The sequence below is a fragment of the Chelon labrosus genome (assembly GCF_963514085.1).
Source record: "Chelon labrosus genome assembly, chromosome: 23".
Classification (NCBI taxonomy): domain Eukaryota; kingdom Metazoa; phylum Chordata; class Actinopteri; order Mugiliformes; family Mugilidae; genus Chelon; species Chelon labrosus.
In genome coordinates, this window is record NC_140356.1 from 12,935,303 (window position 1) to 12,959,789 (window position 24,487).

Here is a 24,487-nt window from a genome sequence, read left to right on the forward strand (position 1 = left end):
CACAACACACACACTTCCAATATCACTTGGAACGGTGGGTAAAGACAACAGTGCACGTGAGAGCCTGTGTTTTGTTTTTTTGTGCATTATCTCCATCTGGGAGACTAGAGACAAAGAAATTGGGAGGCTTCTGTTCCCCATGTTGTTTTTGTGTGTGTCCTTAGACGCTGGTAGTCGCCCCACAAGGAGGAGTCAGGCGATAACTGTAAAATCAAAACCTAAAAGGAAGACATAAATATAATTTACATGTCTGTCTGTGTGACTTTGCTAATTAATCACATTCTCGTGTCCAGGTGAGAAGGTCAAATGAGGAGAGGAGAGGCAAGGAGAGGATTAACCTGTCATTGTTGTCATGGCTCCTGTCACCTGTCAGGTGGTTTGTGGGTTTGTGTCAGAAAAAAAGACCCAAGCAACCAGTTAAACTCAAATATTAACAGGGTTCAAACTGCCTCGTTTCATTTAATGTATTTTGATGCTGCAAAGCTAATTTCAGGGACACAGCGATATTAGGCAAAGCTATTATGGATATGACAGGAGCCATTTTGCTTTGGCGATGATTGTGTAATGGAGAGGCCAGGCCAGACATGGCAACTGGAGGATGCACAACAACAACAACGACAAAAAAAAGCATGCCTCAACAAAATAATCTCCTTCTATTTATAGTCTGGCAGAGGGGAGGCATTTATGTTGAGGAAATTACTTGGAAAATGTTGAAGTGTTTGGTAAACAGCTTAACTTCTCCAAGTGTAAAAAAAATAAAAATGTTCGGAAATAACTAACACATCAAAAATAACACCACGAGTCAAATGGGATTAGGAGATTATAAAAGAATAAGAAGTGGGGTAATTATACATAATTCTTTATATTCCTAAAGGAACACAGAGATTTTTAGAGCAATCTGTCACAGGTTCAAAGGAGGTGAATGACTGACTGAGGTGAATGAGCGTTGAGCACACACATTAGAGAGAGAACGGAAGGAAGTGCAATGTTGACGAAGATTTAAGAGACGGCCAACCCATGCAAAATGAAAAAGAAGAAAGGTCGGGGAGGTTTCAGAGAAGAAACTGCACGTCTAAAAGTTACTCTGTGCTCTTTCCATTTGGTTAAAATTGGTGGACAGAGGGGAGAATTGCCAAATGGAATGACAGATGTAAACTAGTTGGACTCAAAAATAGCTCTTCACTGAGACAAAACCACACAGCAACCCCCATGGGGAAAAAGCAACGTGGAAATGCCAGTTTCTCAAATGGCCTCTTCAGGTTGGGTCAAAAAGTGAGTCAAAAGTGAGAAGGTCTGGGCGTTGTCTGTGATATGATGTACTATAGAAGCAGAAGACCATTAGATGTAAAGTATATAAGTGTAAGTATGTGATGCAGTTTGGTGCTAAAGCAAAAAAACTAAAAGAGCAACGGAGAAAGTCAGGAAATACAGAAAGACTGTTTGTTGCTCTTTCTCTGTATTTGCCGACTTTCTCCCTTGCTCACTTGTGACACAGAGACAGATGAAGAAAGAAAACTTCCAGACAGAGATGTATGTCCCAGATCAGTGGATGTACTGACTGAAGTGGAGCCTCCCGCGCGCCCCCCACACCCAACGCCGAAACTCAACGAACCCTTCTCCCCTGCTGAGCGCTGGCACTGATCAGAGGAATGCGCGTCACTCTGTATTTCAGCCACACACTGGGACTGGAGGAAAACACAGTGTCCCTGCGCTCACCCAGCATAATCACAAACACGCGCACACACACACACACACACACACACTCACACATACAGACACAGACAGAAACCTCCAGACCACAACACAGCAAGACACACGCACTGCGACTTCACACTTCAGCATAAAACACACACAAACAGTGCAAACAGAGAGCGGGATTGCACACAAACATACACATCTAATATAAATAAAACACAAGCAATATATTTGAGAGTGTAGAAAAAGTGTAGGTGACCATTTATAAATTAAAAATAAAGATGTGCACATTCACATGCATGCACAGCAGGTAGCATGGATGTCTTTCTATGCATTAAGGTCAGTGGCCGCCTTAGTTTCATGTAGCATTCAAGTGAAATGTAATAGCAGACGACGCTAATAAATGCTTTTCAATCACAAACAATAATTAAAATCTATTAGTTTTGGTGGACTCTATTCAGAAGAGAGACAAACATTAACAAACGCATAAACGTGGCTAAAACCTATTATTAAGCACAGCACGAGAAAATTAAGATGTAGAATAAATAATAATTGTGCGACCCTTTCATTTACACAAACACACACACACCCAAACAGACAAACAAAGACAAGAACTGAAGTAATGATTAAGCAGCGATCAGGTCCAACATGCCTATCAAGCTAAGCTAACCCCTGCTGATGCACAAAACAGATGGCATACCCATTTCTCTCAGGAAGGCGGCAGCGGAAAGAGAGAAAAAAAAAAAGGAGGACACCGAGGATGGAGAGAGAAGGCGGGGTGTCCTTGGTGTTTACATCAAGACGTGGATTAGCGGCATGGATTACTGTCACGAGATACCCTGTCAAGATCAGGGTTAGGAGGTCTAATCCACCACAGAGCTGTTGATATTACAAAGAAAGCCTTGGGATTGTACTGTCAACTGGGTACATACCATGCAAATGGAAGAAAACTGACTGAGACTCAGACATTATGATTGCAGACGAAGCAATTAGCAGAGTCTGGAGAAACAAGGGGCTACAAATAATGTATTATGTTAAATTATTACACGGAAACGATCCCACACTGTTTAGTTTGTTTGAGAGTTTATATCAACCAAAGTTTGGTTGGTGTAGACGAGAACTACTAATTAAAAACAACAGCTTTCACATGGAAGTAACAGATTACGTTACTATGAGGATCATGTTGTTTAATGAGCAGAAACCACTGCTGATAGGTCCTTAACAAAGCAGTGTTGTTGGCGCATCAGTAAAAAACTAATAAGCAACTTTGTGTGTACCTGAAGCAACATGGAAGCAACAATCCAGTACAAAATTGCTCTCTGTGCTACTCTCACATATTTAAGCATTAACAAAACCATAGCAGGTAACATCTTGAAGCACTATCACGTCACATCCTCAGATCCTCCTTTGAAGATGAGACTCATAACCATAGCAACCCAAAAAGAAAACTCTCCTCTGCTGCATTGCATTGTGGGATATTTATGCAGGTGGAGTGTCCATTCCTTGCATACCACAATATTTCCCCAGTAACAGCATGTGCACTTGGTTTTATGATAAAGTTTCAGACATGCTAAATAAATCTAATGTGGCACAGTTAGCATGTTAGTCTGGGGGGTTTGGACACAGCACACAACAACAGTGGGAGTTATCAATAAAAATAAATGGGGCAAAAATGCTGAAAAAAATATGGGTCATGAAAACATATTATGTGAAATACAGCCAAGAATGGTGAATCACAGATCCAGCATAAGTGTGTCAAGTACGCAAACTTTCTCGCTTTTCTCACTAGATGGCTGTCTATGTCTCATTTTCACTCTCCTAGAGTGAGTAAGAGCATTTCAAATATTTTCTAGGCAAAGATCCAACCGAAGAACCCCTCTGGATTTTAGAGAAATAGCTGACATCTGCCCATCCCTTCTTTTTCTCTCTCAATCTCTTTCATTTTTTGCCACTCCCTCTCTTTCCCTCTTTCACATCTGAGATTTTCAAATCCTCCTTAGCAGTGTGGTGTTCAAACACACTCATTTTTCTAAACGCAAGCTCAGGCTCAGGTCCCTTAAGAGTGTTTTTTGTTGTTTTTTTTGGTGCAGAAATAATCTGTGCATTGTGTCTTCGGTTACGATATCAGCCGTGGCATTAGCACTCCAGCAGTCCTTGGTTCCAAAATCAGGTCACTCTAAACGCACACACTGATAAACTCGGCGCACATTCTTGGCTCGGGCTGGGTCATTGTGCGGTGGGTGCTGATGCAGACTGAGATTGGTGGAGTGTGTTATCGTCAGTGCAGATCAAGAGGCTCTAATGTCATTAGAACTGTTGAAGAGCCCAGTGGCTTGGCTCGCCTTCAGCGCCTCTTCCTGATTGGGTTATACAGTGTGGCCGACTTCCTGAATGGGAGGGGCCTCTCGGGTTTGACACAGAGCAGTGACCAGAGAGGGGTGAACTTAATGAAGTTCTGGATTTAATTAGGATGTCTGAGTCTCAAAAAATGATTCAGAAGCCACTCATTAGTGGGCATTATGGATGGAAATCGGAAAAATCAGGTTAAGGACGCTGATGATTGAAGAGCTTTGTGTTTAATAACAGTTTAAACAAATGTCTAGTATAAATACAGATTACCCATTGCTGAACAATTCTGACACATTTAGGAAAGTAATTTGATAAAGCATTACTTTCTAAGACGTCCGTTTTCAGGGCCATGAAATTTCAAATGAGGGGAAGAGACGAGTAAAACACATCTTAAATATTTCCCTTTAATCTATATTTAATAGGAAGCACACATGGATGACATATGTTGCGATGACAAAGAGGATATCTTCTCAATCACCCCTCAAACTGCCCCCATTGTCACGGCCATGTTGTGCCATATAAGCTTGTTTGGAATCAAAAGGAGATATTTTCCTGTAATTACTAAAAATGCGGCCAAGAATCCTTCTTAAAATGGTGTTGCTAGGCGCTGTCTGACAGCTGCTTTCATAGAACAAATTCAAAGCCTCTAGCTCTCTCCCTCTCTTTTTCCATTTCTCTCTCTCCCTCTCCTCCAATTCCCTTATTCCCCACGCTAACGAGCAGACAGGAATGCAGGGCCGTGTAGACAAATCAGCTCTCGCTTCCATTGGCTGCCGACTGGCACCACCGTAAGTCCCAACACGTTCCCCTTCTCCTTCTCCATCCATCCATCCCTCCTTCCTTCCATGCCCCTCTTCTCCTCCTCCTCCTCCTCCGCCTCCTTGAGCTTCTATTATTTTATGAGTGAAATTTCTGCCCTCCTCTTTCTTAATCTGTCTTTTGCCTCCCTCGTCGTCTTCTTAAGTCTGATCTCCGGTTTCCAGTATCCCCTTTTTCTCCTCTTGCCACAGTAATTAATTATGAGTCGTAGTTTGCTTGAAGCTGGAATGATAGTTTGCTGCAGTGTGAGAAACACTGAGGCAAACACGCCAGCGTAGTGTGCTCTGTGTGTGAACGCCTTGTGTGTTTTGGTGAAAGAGACTGAAACGGATTTGCTGTTACCTCCAAGGCAGCATCTTTGCTTGCTGTGCTGCTACTGCTGCTGCTGCTGCTGCTGCTGCTTCTCAACAATCCTTCTGCAAGTGCTTGTGCCTATCTGAACTCAAGTTCCTGTTTGTTACGTCAGCGCGGCCAATATTAGCATCCAACTTTAACTTATTATAGCAACAACAATAAACATAATGTACGCCAACTGCTTAGAAGAATTTGCAGCTCAGAGATGCACAAGATATGTAGGCTGTAATTAAGAAATAGAGATGCATTTACACAGACACATCCAGTTCAACTAACAAGTCTTGGTGTGAGCTTTTAAAGCGTCACTGTGTTGTGGTGAGCCTTAACCTACAGCAAAGACGGCATCCCCAAACGTCTTTCCCTCTGCCCGTTCCCCTTTCCCTGCCTCTCCCGCTCAGCAACATCCCAAGGATGTCAGTGCCACCACAGCACGTAATAAATCAGGAATTATATCACTTCATTTTGCACATGGCACACTTTAGGCCTCCAGTCATAATAAACAGCTTATGTAGCGGAAGGTAATGGTAATGGGGAGATGGCAAAGCCTCACAGAAGATGGTGAGAAGTGGCAAGCAAGCAAAATCTGTTTACATAATAAGAGAGAATGTGTGCTTCACATTAAAAAAAAAACAAGGTGTCACTAATAACATGATGCCTCTTTTCAGCCATGCCAGTAAAACATTGATTTTGCCTGTTATAACATGTCAAAAAACCTGCTGTGGAAAAGTTTCATAGCAAAGCATGGAAACCTACTGAAAGCATTCACTCACAAAAGCTCAGATCTTAAGGGAAAGATGGACGTGTAGTCCAGGTTGAGGCAAGCCCAGAGAGTAGTGGTGCCTTGAGGGAAGAACATCTGAAAACACTGCTATGATGGAAAGACAAAAATCCAAACAAAAAAACAAAAAACAAATGTGTATGCCATGAATTTAAAATGTAGCCACAATAGCGGGATGAAGACCACAGAAATGCCAAATGGCTCACAGTCTTGCACAACAGACATTTCTATTGTTTAACTAACGTCACAATAATTAAGGACAGATGTAGTCACCATTCCACCGACATGAAACATAAAACTGAAAGTCACTGCATTATCATTTCCTCTACTCTCAGAGATCAAACCGCTCTTAACACTGGTTACAGCTTTTGTGAGAGGAAGGAAATAAAAATATAAATAACTGTTTCACTACCTGGTTAAATCAGGTATTCAGGCTTAGCTGCTGCACAGGATCACACCTGCCCCAGTTCAGATGTTTCATCATGACAGTTACTTTTGAATCCTTTTCTTTTATGCCTATCCACCTTTCTGTTTCTGTCTGTTTCATCTTTCAGATCCTTTTTGTTTTTTTTTTAAGAATTAGTCTGTAGCCGCTGCTTTCCTTGTCTTCCTGCTAAAACAGACTTAACCTCTGAGATTAAGTTCTTAGACATGAAAGCTAGATAATTTAGAAGGCTTTATGGTGATTATATATAAAAAAAAAAAAAGAAAAACCATAAACTGCTGCTTTAATTTTTCTCGGATCCTTCAATCCTTCGAGTCTTTCTGGTTTGAGCAGGTGTGTGAGGATGTGCAGCCAGATGTGTACGGGTAGAGTGTGCTTTGCTAAGATCAGCGCAGAGGAAAAGGAATAAACTACTGGACAAAAATAGTCATATTAATCCATCCTATTGTGTCTCATTCCATCACACACACACATACAAACACAGCAAAGTGAAACACCATGCACATCTGTGAGCCTCATCAGTGCAGTGGATGATTTGGTTTGCTCGAAGCGCACGGATTACTGTGCTGCCTTATAATCCGTAGGAGAAGACAAGTCTCTAAGACCTCAGCTCCTGGTTTATTACGCACAGCTGGAGCTGAGGTCAGTCGACTGACCTGTAGTGAACCTGTTATTTCGTTTGTTTCTGTAATTCAGATTTAGTCTCCGTTTATTCACCGAGCCAACGGTAAATCACTGCTATTGGGATGTGACAATCAAAGTTCAGCTCAAAAATACTAATTAAATCTTAATGGCTATACTATTTTTAATTTATAACTCATAAGAAACAAGGATACCCACAAATTATGATTAAAAAATAAAACAGTGCAAACTAGAGCCTTTAAAATTATCAGCTGAATTAGTTTACAAATTGTCATCAGCAAATTGAACAATTCCCGTGGTGTTGTTTGTACTTTACACCCAGTATATGTAACTACAAACAGTTTTACAGCCTGGTAGGGACACTGATCCACTGTCATATGTGCACGTGTCTCATTTCTCATGTACCTTCAACTCTGTCTTGCTCTTAACCACCTGTATTAGAAAGAAAAAATATGTCCTTGGTTGTTTCTTCTCTTAGAAAAAGTACATGTCATACTCTGTCATCCTGTTCACATGTCTATCCACTCTAAATTACCTCGGTATAGGCCATGTAGGAAAGATGGAGAATGTGGGACATGCTAGTGAAGACAGAACATCGTCTACACCTGCAGAGACTTGCAGCCCAACCGTAATGGTCTCAGAAAAATGAGCAGTTTGACAGGATATGTCAAATACCCCCTTCCAGCTGCTGAGACATCCCAATTTTAAAACACATTCAGCAAATAGTGCTATATATACCAACTACTACTACATACAGAGGGACCAAATGGGTGATAAATGAGCAGAAGCGGAGAAGTGGATGAGTAATTTCCCTAAAAAGGTCAAAGTAAAATTGAGAAATCATTACCATAGGAGATGGCGGTGATTAAGTAATCTGATATTTAAGATGCTGCGCAAACTAAACATGTTCACACTCGATTCTAATTATTTCTAAACATTCAAAACTACTGTGCACACATATGCAAAAACATTCCTCTCCCTTTATACGCCATTCTCTGACCATGTAACGAGGAAGGAATGTATTTATCTACTCTGCTAAAACCAACATAGGTAGTGATTTCCAGCAGCTGACAATAATTTTCAATAATTACTGGGTAGAGACTCATTTGGTCTTGTTATGGAAATGTTGACAATGCTAAGATTTAATTAATGAGTCCAATGATGCACTGCTGGGAGTCATTCATGCAGCAGATGCATGTACATTAAGGTGAATATGTATAAATGCAAAATAACAAAAAACACAAAACCTTTTGTAGAGTTTTGCTGCCTGTAGAGATATGCAGAGACAAAAAAACAGCCTATACATGCACCTAATTATTTCTTCTGCCGTGCTGTAGTTCACTCACTAAGAGGACATTCACATCCTGCTAAACTAATTAACTGAGGTGATGCTCTTGGACAGATTTAAGCGGTACAGTAAATATAAATATAAATATTCAAGTGTTGTCTGAAAACATGATGCAGTGCTCATAATAAAGTTAATGTGTACCGAGTACTTTCCAAAATATCATTGGTGGGCTTTTCTACGCCATACTTAGAAATATTGAGAGTTTTTCTTTGTGTCACAACAATTTAAGTGTTTAAACTTTTCTTGTTTCTGAGTTGACTCAATATCAGTTAGATGTCTAAGCAGGTATGTGTGTATGAACAGTGTGCGGCATGACTAACGCAAAATTCTTTTGGCTTTCTATACCAACATCTGCCCAGAAACATGGCTTAACTTGTTTTCAACTTATATACTGCACAATGTCCAAATGAACAGATGGCACTGTAGAAACCTGAGCAGTCTTGTAAAGCTGCAAGACTTGCTGTTATTGGCTGCTGGACTGGGTGGGTGTGCTAACGCAGGGTTAAGAAAGACAAAGCTGTCAACAAGTTTAAAATGATGTGCCTATGCCTAATGATGTGTCACTTGCGCTATCAAGTTTCTACTTTAGCAATTTTTGTTTGTACTATATTTCTTCTCTTTTTCAATCTATCCATAGAGTCAGGTAGTGTTTCACAAAGCATAAACACTGACTTGCCAGGAACTGGTTTGTTTGGCTGCCAAAAAAGACGACGGGCTGAGCACAGGTCTTTAGCACAGAGGAGGAGCTGGTCTACAGAGGCAGAGCCTGTTTACAAATCCAACAGCCAATGTAAATTAGGTTATGTCGACACATAGCTACCGGTCTTTAAGTTCCTCTCTAGGCCGATCATTGAAAGATAACCATCACTCAGCCATTAACAAAACAGACCTGGAGCCTGTTCAGTTCGAGTACAATTTTAATTTGACATAAAATAGTGACAGGCTTCAGCTCAGATCGTGTGTGTGCTAGAAGTTTAAACAACAAAGAGGGAGGTAAACTGAATCCACGCAGGTTTACACTCCATTACACGGTTTTCCACTGCCCCTCCCTCAAACTTTCCTTCTGACTTTAACTTCATCCTTCAAAGCCTTTGGCATAAACACATCAGACAAGCTTTCTAGCTAGCCATCCTTCACAGTGGCATGTGAGAGGATGCAAATTGTTATCCAGCATTTCCCCCCCCCCCCCCCCCCCTCTCTCTCTCTCTCTCTCTCTTCCTCGCTCCCTTCCTCCCTTACATTCGTCTCTCCAGTGTTTGTCATGGACATTTTTATACTTTGATTTTCTGCAAGCTTTACCTCATCGCATTGCTTGTCCCAGGGACATGAAGAAAAACCTCTTACTCACACTGACTTACACACATACACACACGCCACATAACTATCTGGTTGCCAGATTTGCCGTTGGGCCCAAAACAACCCAATCATAGCTCAGCTGGAAGGACTGCCATGACAATGCAGAACGGATGGACCAAAAGAAAGGGGAGGGATGAAAACCTTGTGCTTTCTCCACAGCTACGTTTGTAGACTCCGAGAGAGAGGACGGCCTTTTTTGTGAATCAACACAGGAAAAAGTGAGTGGGGAAAATTGCTTGATGCCATACAACAAAGTGACTAACCTTTCCTGTTCTAGTTTGTCACCTGGGGATTTGAGCAGCGCTGATGTCTACAGTATCTCCCAGTGCTCCGTGTGGGAGGTGCCTGAAGGAGTTGTGTGTTCTGTACTGACAAGCTTCCTATAAAACTTAATGCACGAACACATCCTGCAAAAAAAACGCTTCATTTAAAATAATCTCCATTAATTCTGATGCAAATGTTTAATTAATAAATGTATGAAATTAACACATCAAACAAAAATGCATCACTGGTTTTAGCTTTTCTTCGTATGCTATGATTGTATGGGTTTACGTTTGGGACTTTTGAGTATCTTAATCTTGGGAGACGTTTCTCAGCCTTCACTGATGCACTCATATGCCGATGTTGTCTTCAAATAAAGACGTTTAGATCCGACAACATCAAACCGACAATCACCAGGGCTGAGAATGTCAACAAATATCAGTGATATCCCCCCCACTTCAGATGGAAGTGGTAATAGTGAAGTCTAGTTGCCGTCAAATGAAAGGTCAAATGTCCATCACTGTATCAACCGTTCACGTCTCTTTAGTGCCTCCTGCTATTTTTCAAGGCAAGCACAGCCGTGAGGACGATTTCTTTCGAGGGGTTCTCGGTTGACAAACCATGTTGCCATAGGAACACAGTTAGGTGTGTGGGTGGGTAGGTAAGGACGGCGCGTGTCATTATAGTGGAAAGATTTAATAGGACCTCCCTACACCGAGCCGAACGGGAAAGCAAGCTTGAGAAGCAGAACGCAGCAAGTTTTCAGTAAATGCGATCGTCAATCCTACCGATCAACACAAAAGAAGGGAGGGAGTGAGAACGGGGTGACACGAGCCAAATATGCGTCAGTCACACACCTGCAGAATAAGCAGACTGATGATGATTCACCAGTCAAAACTTTCACGTTCCAGTGCAGTCACCACTTTTCCCGGCAACTTTAATCACACCGATCAATACAACAGTGATGAATGTCCGAGGCTTAACGGAATAACAAATGAAACATGTTTTATTCCGTGAGAGAAACAAATTTCTTCACAGTCGCTGGCGAGTGTTGGTCCTTGGCTAAGAGTCAATTACTGCATTTGCACAGACACAAACCATCCCAAATCCCATCAGCAAAAGAAAGAATATACTCAAGAAAGGCAAAATCCCAAACTCAAAAGCGGGTAGCACACAGAGAGAATAACAGAAAAACCCTGTGTAAGCCTTGTTAAGTCTCTCTGTAACATCCCTAACGTTATGCTGCTAGACCATGATATGTCCTGTGGGGAGGTGGGAGAAAGGAGAAGGTAGGGCGAATGCAGGGAGGGTATTACTGTAAAGTAGAGCCTCCCTCCACCCCACTGCCTTCTGGCTATACAGCAGCAGGGGTCCTCCGTGAACCCGCTGTTTCACAATTACTGTGGTAACGCTGCATACTGATGCCCCCTGACACCACTGACACCGAGAGCAGACAGGAAGTGAGAGAGCGGGTACAAGAACAGAGAATGTGTGGGGGTGACAAGACTTGTGAGACATATCATTAGCTTTAAATCCTCTGGTCATCCCAACAAAGGGTCCCTCCTGCTAGGAAACTATATTATACTGTGAAAATATAGTTATCAAGTGTAGCAATATTATTCTCAGTTCACTTTACTGTGGCTCTCCATTCCTACTGGGGTCTGTCAATCATAGCAACACTATACCTTAGTAAGTGAGAGCTATTTTAAATAACCGCAATCATTTTAGATGGTAATTTTAGAGATAGTCACAGTGCACCCTGACAAAACACTCTAAAGTCTAAAAGAAGCTTTGTAATTGCATCTACCAAAACCCTGAGAGTAAGGCTGGCAGTGTTTTCTTATTATTTCTGAAGAGAGGTGGTGCATTGAGTGCTCACATCCCAAAAGAAGCCACTGACCTCTTTTAGCACCTATTGCCGCAAGCACTGATCCTCTTTTCAAGCTGAAACAAGTTCAACTTTTCCAAAGGAGCAGCGCTCATTAGGGTCAAAGCAGAGCTCAAGCAACAGTTCAGGGAGAGTTGGGGCAGGAGTGGCATGTCAAGAGCAAACATGCTACTGCAAACCTCCATGACTACAAGCTGACAACACTGCAAGCCTCGCTGCTCAAGAGGCTGAAGTCTAGACTCACAAATGTTGTGACACATAAGAACTGCATGCTCATATACAATTATAACACAGTTTCTCGCAACAAGCTCACTTGAAAAGATCTTGCAAGTGACATTAAAGCGATGAGAAAATACCCAGAGGTTAAAAGGGGGATCTGCCTGCACAGAAAGACGCCTGCGGGATGAATTGCAAAGCATAAAAATACAGACAGCATTGTCTGATATGGATTAATCGAACATGTGTGCACGCATGCATGCATACTTAAGCATGCGTGCCCTTGCCTCTTTTGCGACAGGCAGGATGAAAACAGAATTAGGAGCATAATCCTTGCGTGGACTTAAGGCGTCGGCGAAGGAGCAAATGAGAGAAAGCGGCAGGCAAATAAAATGCCCTAAGACCGTCTGCAATTTTCTCATCATTTCATGCATCTGAAACAAAACTAATTTACTGCTTGTCATGCTCGACTTGGCACACACCAGCATAAGAGCCAATATGCCACAGCGTGTCATCTGCCGCTGCATCAAAGAGAGCTGTTTATACATCAGACTCACGGCTCCATATGAATCATAGAGACCTGGGAGAAACGCTTAATATGGTCTTATCAAAAGGAGCAGTCTGGCAAACCCACGGATATGTTGGTGCCTCTCCACGTCTCCCAGATTCCCATCTTAAACAACATCCCGCTCAGTTTATATCCTTCCTCATAGGTCATTCCAATGTCACAACAGTCTGCATTTTTATTTATTTTTTTATATCCACCCCACCCCCCAACACACACATACAAACTCATGCAGATAAAGTTATGTGCTAGGCAGCTTAGAGTGAGGCAGAAAGATATGGGAGGAGAGTGCTGGAGGCAGAAACCGTAAGAGAGAGAGAAGGACTGAGTAATAAGATGAAAGGAAGCATGAGAGAAGGCTGGAGGGAGAAAATAAAAGTGGTGCAACTGTGATATAGCATGTACATGTATTGGGCCCCATTATAAAGGCATGTGACAGCTTAATAGGACTCCGTGGCCGAGATAGAAAGCATAACTTGTGAACGGCAGGATACTGTAAGTGCGCACATTTATGCGTTTACATACATCCTCTCTTCCCGGCACATGCTGACTAAACTATTCAGAGAAGAACAAAGGTTCTCATTATACTGGACGCCGTGACATGTATTGATTTCTCCCCGTAGAATTCACAACGCCTATTGTTTGGAGATCTTCACTTCACTCTGCTGTCATTGTTGTGGCAGACATCAATATGCAGCTCTGCTTGTGCACAACAAAAGGGTTAATTAGTTACTTGTAAGCAATTATTATCTTAACGCAGCATAGACTCCTCCACCCAAATTGGAATTTAGATCAAGACCGTCGAGCCATTAGTCAGAGATACCATCTTTTTGAGTGTCAACTAAAACACAATTTCACACTGCACAGCAACATTAAGCTTGCTCTAAGGTCATGTCATACAGAGGAGATAACAAAAAGAGATTTTTGCAGCAGGTAAATGTTAATTTAAAAGCGTTACTGCTCTCCAAACAAACCAAGAAAAAAAGAATTAGTAAAAGCCATTGTTTAAGAATCATGTGTCTCTTAAAATATGGGAGACAGATTATGGTGGGCAGGCAGAACAGTTGGTGACGCGGAAATATGACTTGCAGCCTCCTCTGTGGTGTTTGGTGGCGTGAGAGAGGAGGCAGTCTAATTGGAAACTAGCCTGTGTCTGGTAGCCCTGTCACAGCCCAGAGGGGTGTAAGTGAGTATGAGTGAGAGAGGAAGAGAGAAAGACGGAGAGAGGGAGACAGAGGGAGAAAGAGAGAATGAGAACAAACAGAGAGCTCCATTCAGGTCCAATTCACAGACACATCATTCAGTCTGACATGACGATACGTCTCTGTGACCCAAGTATTCGTACAGGGGCCAGTCACAGATGCATCATTCACACCCACACACAGACATACAAACACACTTCCGCTGAGTCTTGCCTACGCGGCTACCGGGCATTTCTATCGCCACGGAGAATTTTCCCATTCATATTTCTTCAGTCTCCCTGTTAACATGAAGACGGTGCAAAGATTTTTCCTATGGCGCTCGTTCTTGTAAGTGCGCCGCCCCAAAATGTAATCAATGTCTTTACTGCCAAAGCTAGAGTGAGAGTTTATCCATTAGCAAGCCATAATATTGACAAGGCCGCGCTCTCCGGGTCCAAACACCAACCTTGTAGCCGTAACATTGGCCGACAGACAGGGGGTTGTATGTCAATGTGAGGTGCTTACAGGCCGATAAAGGCTGCTGTTCCAATTCCTATAGGCAGGCCTTGATGGACAGCGCACACGGGGAGAGGGAGGAAGGGAGAATGAGTAGTGCCAAGAGCTCTGAGCGCCTTTAGGAGTTTAGTACTGAGCTGGAATTTGGTTGAAAGGACAAGGATGCAAAACATAAACGAGTTGGGATTATCAAATCACTGCTCAGGGACAAAATATTTTTCCCTTTAGACCTTGACAGCTACAGAACACACACAGAGTATGAGTTCACAAGTAAAAACATGCAGTCAGCCAGTCACAATCACAGAGCTACAGAAAAGCAGTCTGCACTAAAGACACTTTGACCTCATCATCAAAGCAAAAAGCATAAAATCCAATAATATAGAATTTTTTCCCAACACATTGAAACATATGTCCTAAATCTGATGAACAATTATTTTATAAATTTGAAATTTTCACATATGTGCTAATGATTACTGAATATGCATCATCTGATCAATGATCTAACAGCAGATAATGTGAGTATGTGGGATCAATGAATCCACTGCACCAGCCTGTGAACCACACTGCCCCTCATGGATTTTCCTGCATATAGCCTCGTCCCTTCAGCCACGCTCTGTTGACTGTGCACCACACAAGTCTTACATACTTTGTGTAGAGCACGCTACACTTACAACTGGGAACATATAATTGGTATCTTGTGAGATATTCGTGAAACCACAACATCACAAGGTTTCGTATTAAGTATCTAACATGGACTGGAGGGGCAACGCTGAATTGATGCATTGAGTCTAGAGTGCAGGTGGACAGAGTGAGGGAGACGTCGGTGGAGCGGCTCAGTGCGACTGCTGTACTAGGAAGCTGCACTTTGCATTTGCTGGAGCAACTGCTTTATGGACACGGGGTGGGAGGAAGGGAGGAGAGGAAGAAGAGAGAAGGCGAGAGACAGGGGTGGGGGGGGTGAATGTCAAAAGCTGTATTTGGAGTCATAGACCTACACCATACTACACAGCTGTAGATACGGCATGTTAAAAAAAGAGCCTGCGCCGTTATGCTCCGTGCTCAAATCTCTAGAAATCAGCTCAGTCTTCAACAAACGTTCCCATTCAAGTGTAGATGACACAAATGCCAGGAAATGACCCTGAGCTCCGCTGAGCCAAAGGGTGTGATTAACCTTGTACATCCATAAAGCAGACAAAGGCCAATGTGTCCATAAAGTAAGATACTGCTTACAGAACCAAACGCATCGTTTTACGACAGTGCTGACTTTCTTAAACTGTAAGCATTGAGAAAAATAAATAAATTTTAAAAAAGCCAATCATCTTGACATACGCTATCGGGGCGCAACTCTACTGTGATCTATGAATTTTATCAAATGCTTTCAAACTGTCTTAGTCAATAAAAGCCATCAAGTTTGTTTGGCAGCATGACAGAAAGCCCTGTGAGTGAAGCGTTTAAATCTGTTCAATCACTATTCTGAAAACATTTACAGACAAGATACTCAATAAAAAAGTCTTTAATATGATTTAAGTCAATAAACTCTGGGTGCAAAAACAAAACAAAAATAAATAAATAAATCTGAAACTCTTCTGCTCTTTAGTGCAACATCTGAGCAAATATTTGTCAGGAAAATCTAAATTATTGTGTGATCATAAAGGTATATTACTATAAAATTAAGGTGAAGTCACACCAAACTCAGCAGCCTACAACAGAGACCACAACCCTGTCGCAACATTGCAGTGTTTTCTAAGAGTACATGGTCTCTAAAGTCAAGCCCTTCCTACCTACGGAGATCTGTGTGAGCCACATCGGTCAAGTTCAGCAGCTCTGAGCCAGACTGCCACATCCCAGCGATCGTGGAAGCCGCACAGGGAGAAGACGTGTCAGGGTTAATTTTGCATCAACGCGAGTTTCCCGACACAGTTGGCACAGCAACTCTTATAACGTGCTATGTGTGCAGCCACATAATGAATAATAAAAACATGGGTTACACATCAGATCAGCAGCGCGGAGATTTTTTTAGCTGTGAAGCCGCGTGTAGAAAAAGTTCAGTATGCTTGAACAGTTTCAGGCTCCAAAAAGGTCAGGATCACTAAATACGCAGGGGACTGCTCCACAAAGAAAACGATTAAATAAGTTTTTTAAACCACTACGCTGTGTTTTTAATGATAACATGTTCCCACAAATCTCTAAATCTTAATGTGACGCTGGATTTCAGTTGCTAAGCAGCATTGTGACAAACCCATGCGTAATAATATCGTAGTTTTAACCATTTCCATAATTTAGAGCCGAGGCACAACTGAAATCCGAGTTAAACTCATAAACGAGTCTAAACGCCACTAAGGGTAAACGTACGCATTGCTTTCATCCTTGCATACACAGACTCTGACCCGGAAACCCCGGCAAATCTTTAGAGTTTGATGCTGCATGAGGAACACAATTTGGGCATGCAGCTCACTCTGGCTCACGTGTGGTGAAGGGCACGAATGAGATGAAGCAAGAAACGGAGGGAATCCGGTCAGTCTCAGGTCCCAAGTTGAGAAAAAAACAGCAGGTCGTTATTATTTCCTGCAGTTCTCCGCGGGGCTAGTTAAACGATCCAAATGGGCAGGTTCGGAAGAAAACCCGCCCGATCGCCGGAGTGCGCAGAGCGGGCATGGCGCAGCGAGGGACAGGTGCAACACGCCTCTCGTCACCTGGCTGGTGCAGTGGCAACCTCACACCTCAAATCCTGCTAAAATGGCACCAAAGCACACTAAAAAGAACAGTCCTGGTTGTGACAACTAACGCAGTGACAAGCCCCTCTCCTTACCTGTAATCTATGCAGATATCATTCACAGCCGCAGTCGCATCGACACTGCGGATAAGAGGCACGTCCAGAGCAATCCCAACTCCTTTTACTCCCCCCCCAAAAAATGCTTAGAATAATGTTATATCCTGATCAAACGGCTTGTCCACTTTAAATCCCCGGTAGAGGTGCAGTTGGAGGGCGATTCCTGCACGGGTGAAAGAAATAGCAGCAGACTTCCAGCAGCATCTCCGATCAGCAGGACTCTACTAAGCCGCTCTGAGTGCTCTGAGACCCGGGAGCCGCGCCTCCCATCTCCCGGCGAGGACGCACTTGGTATGCCGTTGGAAAAGCCGCTGCGCCGTATGGGATACCGCAGGAGGCTGTGCTTGTGTGCGTGTAGGTGCGTATGTGTGTGTCTGTGTGCGTGTGTGTATAGATGTGACTCAGTGCGGTGCTCCTGCTCAACTGAGGTGCTGAGGGTGCTGCAGCGAAGTGCGAAGGAGCGAGAGAGAGAGAGGGGGAGAGAGAGAGAGTGAGAGAGAGAGGGGGGAGTGCAGGAAGGACGGACAGAGAGGGAGGCACGCTGCCTAGGAGTTTGCAGCTTCACAGCGGATCGTCAAGCCGGGAGGGACCGACATGGAGCTTCACCCACTGTAAAAGGCGACTGCTTTCCACCCTGCTTCCTGTGCCGCCCGCAGTAACAACTCGGACAGGAGGAGGGGGGGGATTTGGTTTGGGTTACATTTTAAGTCCCTGGCAACTACCTTAAAGAGGCTTACTGTGCACCAGTGATCTCAAAAAGACATTTATGATAATCGACATGATCATGTTTATGATAGGGCTGTTCAAGTGTCAATACTAGTGGAGTTGCATGATTAGTGTCAGCGTTTTTAAGGCGCAGAGGAGCAATATTTTAAAAGTTCAAATGAAATGTATTTTATTTTGTGCCAAAACTAAGAAAATGACACAATATCTATGGGATTAAATAGACGTTTTTACAGTGAGGTACGGGTCCTGCAGCCAGGAGAAGCTTTATGTAATGCATTCATCCCGTTGAGAATGGGATTTGGCAATGCCAAAGGGGAATTTACACAAATGCGCTACAATACCGGGGTGAAATGATCAGATCATCGGATTTGAATACCCAATCGCAGGATCATTTAAAGACAGTAGAGATTAGGCAACACAGCAACATAATTACGACCCTTGCATAGTTGTAGGGGATTAGAATCTGCTTCCCCCCCCCCTGTTCACTGATGATCCCTTAACATGCCTGAGGAGTGTATCCTCCCCACAATACATTTTAAGCAATTAATATTCTAAAAGCCTAATTATGTAATCATGTCTTTAACGAAATAAGCAGTGTGGGGGTGCAGGGATAATGGCTCATTTTTCATATATTAGCCTTCTTATCTTCTTATAAAGACTATTGACAGCATCACAATATGGCTACATGTACTACTGAGATTTTTTTTTTTTAGTCAGATTTCCAAAATGACTCCTGCTGATTTGTCATATTAGTAATTAAATAGTCAATGAAATGGTGCAAGATTTGTGGCCTTGACAAATGAGCTCAAGGAAGACAAGTAAGTGGTGAAAAAGGAAATAACTCCAGTGGCCGTTTAATCCATGTTCATGTCTATGTAGTGTGCGCTTGGTGGTCTTTGGAGAGGTACTTTGCCTGCTGCAGCAGCAGCAGCATCCTCTCCCTCCTTTCCTCCCTCCCTCCCTGCTCTCACTAACAGAGGGGTCCTCTGCTTTGAAACACTGCATCAGAGCCCCACCTACAGGCCGAAGAAACTTCACAGCCACTCACAAAATACAAACTAAGGCAAAGTGCTGCAGTGCTGTCTCTGACCAATTATGTTCACTTCAACTTGTAAATACAGTATTTTACCAGGGCTGCTATACAAGCCATAATATGCCACAAATATAGCAACTGCTGCATTATAAGGATATATAGCATACTAATGTTAGTACAATATGAACACAACAAAACACTGACCAAATGTGAGGTCAAAATTAAACAGAAGAGACCGTCTAATAGCAGTCAAACTATATGAGAGGGGCCAAAATGTTGCGTTAAAACACAGTTCAAACCACAAACAGCAACAACGTAACACAGATAATTCGTTTTTAAGCTAAATGCGAAGGAAAGGGCCTCGGAGTTGCCGACTGCGCACAAAAACAACCCGAAAAACGTCAAATATTTGAAAGAAAAGTCACTTACCTCCATTATTTTCTTGAACTGCATGCAAAAAAATAGACTCCGGCGTTCGAATATATTTAAGAGCTGTTTTTTTTAACCCCAGCTAACGTAAATAACGTGTATTTGTGATTGTAAACAAACAGGCAGAGTCTTGGTCCTACTAATTAACTCCGGCTTGGCGTCACGTGACTGCAATCTCGCGCACCTGAGCGCATTCGTCCGGTTTACGCGTGTAACACTTCCCAGTTGCAGAGTAAGTAGATTAGCAATGACTGAAAGGCAAAAAGCTTTTTATATATAACGATCAGGCATAACATTATGACCACTGACAGGTGGAGTAAATGACATTGACCATCTTGTGACTATACAATGTTCTGCTGGGAAACGTTTGGACCTGGAATTTGTGTGGATGTTACTTAGACATGTACCACACATCTAGACCAGAACAGGCACCCCCACCCCCATCCACCTTAACCCATAGGACCGCAGCAAGAAGGTTCCTGGTTCGAATCCAGGCTGACTGGGGCCTTTGTGTGTGGAGTTTGCATGTTCTCCTTGTGTACCCTGCCTCTCGCCCGATTACAGCTGGGATAGGCTCCAATTCTCCCCCCCCCCCCCCCCCCAACCCATCACAAGACAAGCGTTTACAGAAGATGAATGAATGAATGAATGTTTTGGAGATTGCATGTTCTCCCTGTGTCTGCGTGGGTTCTCTCTGGGTACTCCGGCTTCCACCCACCATCCAAAGACATGCTTGTTAGGTTAATTAGTGATTCTAAATTGGCAGTAGTTGTGCATGTGACTGTGAACGGTTGTCTTTCTCTCTGTATTAGCCCTGCAATATGACCTGTCCAGGGTGTACCCCACCTCTCGGCCGATGGCAGCTGGGATAGGCTCCTTCACTGGACAAGCAGTTACAGAAGATGAATGAATGTTTTGGAGGCACAATATTAGGCAGGTGGTCATAATGTTATGCCTGATCGGTGTATATTTGCTATCTTTGGGAACTTTAGGTCCTCTCCTAGGATCTAAAATAAACACATGTGGCTTTGAAATGCTTGGAAAGACCGGAAAACTTTGTAAAGTGCGCATTAGCTTTTAAGGCAGCCTGCTACTTGACAGGGCAAAACTTGGCTGTTTAAAAATCAATACAGAAAAAAGCCCTAAAATGGCCCTTTGTAAACAAATACAATCATTAAAACAAGCAAAGAGGTTTTCAGGACCAAGAGTCCATTGTCACCTCAGAGGAAAACTGACACCTTGCAAATTAAGTTACACAATAAATCAACAATAGGTGTGTCTCTGGGTTTGGCGCACTTTGTCCAAATTCCATTGATTTGTGTCAGACCTGCGTTCATTTATTATCCTCCTGCCAGATTTTGAAGTTATCTCTCGGAGTCGCCTGAAGGATGAAATGCGTAGATACGGGCAAACCTCGCTTAATTATTCAATACAAGCACAAAGCTAAATCAACAGTCTGCAGATCTCAATAATCAGATAGCTTTCAAAGCACGGCAAATCAATAGTGCTGCAATCTACAGTGACAATAGTCATTCCATGAAGGGTCACCGTCGCTTGACCTTATGAAATTAATGTTAAGGTCACGGGTCCATGTTTAGATCAAACATGCTCAGATCAAATGGTAATGGGATTGTATATTTTTTTGCGTACTATCTGTGTTCTGCATGAGGATATTTTAATTACATGCAAGGACACACAGGTTTGTCTCAAAAGCTTAAGCGCACGTTGTCTTTTGTCAGTTGTCTTAGCCTATCATCAGACGATTTACACGCATGGCAGGCATGACATTAAAGGAAAGTATAAAAACGTCCGCTGATTTCTTTGGCTGTGGTAAACGTTCATTTGTACCAGTGATTTTTAGCGATTTGAAAGATGATACACGGGACTCTTCAGCAGATTTTTCTGAGCATTTTGTAGACTTCTCAGGCATGTGTGCTTCAGAATTGAGACTGATCTTTGTTCTGATATAACCAGACAAATTGAAAGCTGAGATTTACTGTGCTGCTTGGATATAGGCCAAGGTTTAATCCAACTATAAGATAAATCTTAGAGATATTATTTTGACCCCCTAATCTTCAAAAGAAACTCTACAGGATTTCAACCTTACGCCACCGTTTGTGAGTCTGTTTACGCAATTAGAAATGTAAAAATATACGGTCCTCTATTTAAATACAGGTATTAAAGAAGGAATTTTAATGTTGGTGCATTAAAAGTTCATCAAATATGGCTGTGCGGCATCTGCAAGGGCAGAGGAGGAGAAGAGGATGCTAGCTCGGTGCTTGGCTCTTTATTAAAATGCACTGACCAATCTGACTTCCCCATTTGTCTTGCAAATGAGATGATGACTTATGGAGGCAACATGAATGGCTTTGATGAAGCCTCTCTTTTAATGCAGTCAAGTGGGTTGGAGGGAGGTGCGCGCATGCATCCGTGTGTCTGTGCGAGTCCCGTTGCCAGCTGGCACTGTGTTATTTCAGCAGCTCTCCTCATCTTGCTGAAAACTGTGTGTGTGTGTGTGTGTGTGTGTGTGTGTGTGTGTGTGTGTGTGTGTCTATGCATACGCTTGTGCAGGGTCCCTGTGTCCTTTGAATTAACTCAGTGAACCCCTTTAAACACAGCTGTACAAGGTTTATCTTAAGCCTGCGGGGACACAACGATCACCCCACAGTGGTGCACTGTTCCCGGGGGTCTTCCCCTTTCCTCCCTTCACACACAAACACTGTGTCACCCACAAAATAGACATTCATCATGCATCTGTTACAGTATATCCCTCAGTGTGGCAGCATGCTAAATCACACATACAAAGTCTGTATATATATATGTGCTTCATGGACAATTTACAAGTCATTTCTATCCCAGGGATGATGATATTTATGAGGTGCCAATGGTGATGCCGGATTTAGTGTGTCCATCTTCATAAAAGTGTCTGCCCGTTCCCTTCACTTTCTCAAAGCCTTATTTCTGCCAGGTTTAAATCACGGTGAAACACTGGATGTGTCAGCCTCCTGCATGATATCTCAATTTCGTGGAAAAACTATTAGCGTGTCACTGAGCTAATGAAGTTTTACGTGCCGTGTGGACGCAATGAATGACACTGATATGCCATTGATTGGGATTGTAAATAGGTTTTCAATTTTCTGCCTGTATCGTGAGTTATTGGACAGTAAATTATATTGAAGCTGACGTTTCTGTATATCCAGTGTGTGAGTGTGAATGAGCCGGTGCGTAGGTGTGGATGGATGGGTGTGTTGAACATGTCACTCAGTCATATAATTAGTTAGTTTGCATATTGATGGCTTACTGTTTTTTTTGTATAAATGTGTGTGTGTCTCAATTTTTGTTCCATCATGTTGTGTGAGTGTTTATTCATCCATGTATCGTCAGCCTCCCCATCAAGCTAGCAGCTGCCTGTCTGTCTGTCCATAGAGCTGTGTGCATGTGCATGCGTCTGGGTGTGTGTGTGTGCACAGGGCCAGGTGAATCAATGTTTTGCCAGCTATTTCTCCAGAGAGCCAAGCTCATGTCCATGGAGATCCAGACAAAGCCACCCTGACCGTGCCTCTATCCGTCCCCCCAGAATTAAAGGCTTCCGTTGGGATGTGCTCTGCAGATGGTCAGGGGGATGGAAACTAGGGACACATAATATACATGCAAAGTGCCACAGCGACTGAAAAAAAACCTATAAAATGGCAAATGGCACACAGGGACATCACAGTTTTTTCTGTTAACATTCCTCCCTCCTAATGCTCAGTGTATTACAGGAAGTGGTACACATGTGGCAAATGCGTGATGAATTGGCGCGTAGTCAAAGTCTTTCTCTAACCTTTTTCAAATATTACTAGGTTACATTAGGTTATTTCACCTATATCATACTCTGGCTATAATTTATATGGCGTAGCTGTAACCTTTCCTTGAAGTGCCAAGCTCAAAGATTTCCATTTTGTTCTCTTCGCAAGCAGGTACGCATTTCAAAACTCACTTCCCCTAGCTGCCATGCATGAGTATTGTGCAGAGAGGAGAAAAAAAATAAAAAATATCTCACTGAATGAAGTCCCTATTTCAGTTGGCCTTGGCAACAAAGCCCACATCAAAAAAATGAATGCACAATGGTCATTTAAATCAGTTTCTTCACATCGTCTCCCTTGCAGCTTATGTTGTCATCCAGTTGTGCTTTGCTCCCGTGTGAGAGGAAATGTCTGCAACCTGGAACAGTTTTCTCATCACTGTTTATTCTTTATGGCGTTATATCCATTTGACTTAAATACTAATTGAACAAACAGTACGTGAATGTGTTCGTGGTAATGTATTTTGCTTGTTCTAGTACTGGGTTTCTTTTTCATGTCTGATATCGTTTCTTGACAGGCCCGGAGAGTCAGTCAAGAGTTGCCTCCTCTGCAGATTCAGGTTACTCAAAACGGCCAAACAGCTTCTGATAAAGGCAGCCTAGAGGCGTCAGAGCTGGAAAAACCCACTACAACTACAAGCACCGGCCAGCCACAGGCACATAAAGGCGGCCCACTGGCGCCGGACAGGCTGCCATTGGCTTGATGTGCCACGGCCCCGACTCCAACAAAATGATAACAGTGTTTTTGTCTCTTTCACACGACAAGGTAGACGGATAACGACCGAGCTGGACTGTCCAGTATGAGAGAGTGCTTGAATTCCACTCATCTATCCTCTTGTCTTTTTGTCAAGCAAACACACACACACACATATATATATATATATACACACACACAAACAACAGTTCTGGGAATCCATTTCTGTGGTCTGTGGATATAATCTATCGACAGTATCTTTCACCAACTTAACCAGAAGCTTTCAGCACAGTATCGACTGGCACCGTTCCACATTACCCACCATCACTATTCATCCTCTCCCTATGGAATGCATCCAGTGGTGTAATTTATGTTTGTGTTCTTAGCCTCTATCCATAATAGCTGCTTTTTTTTAAAAACAAGTCAGTATTTCCGCATGTTCTTGTCTTGCAATGTCTTATGACTCCTTCTTTATTCTTGGCAAGTATTTCTAAGGATGCTTTCATGCATGTAATACA

The 24,487-nt window shown here is 42.8% G+C and overlaps 1 protein-coding gene across 1 annotated transcript in view; it reads right to left on the reverse strand.

Moving 5' to 3' along the window:
* plxna4 (plexin A4) overlaps positions 1 to 17,396 on the reverse strand; it is a 207,358-nt gene extending 189,962 nt beyond the window's left edge. The window contains exon 1 of the mRNA XM_084573806.1: positions 17,223 to 17,396. The gene's annotated coding sequence lies outside the window, so the exon portion shown is untranslated. The remainder of the gene's footprint in view (positions 1 to 17,222) is intronic.
* Positions 17,397 to 24,487: the final 7,091 nt, after the last annotated feature.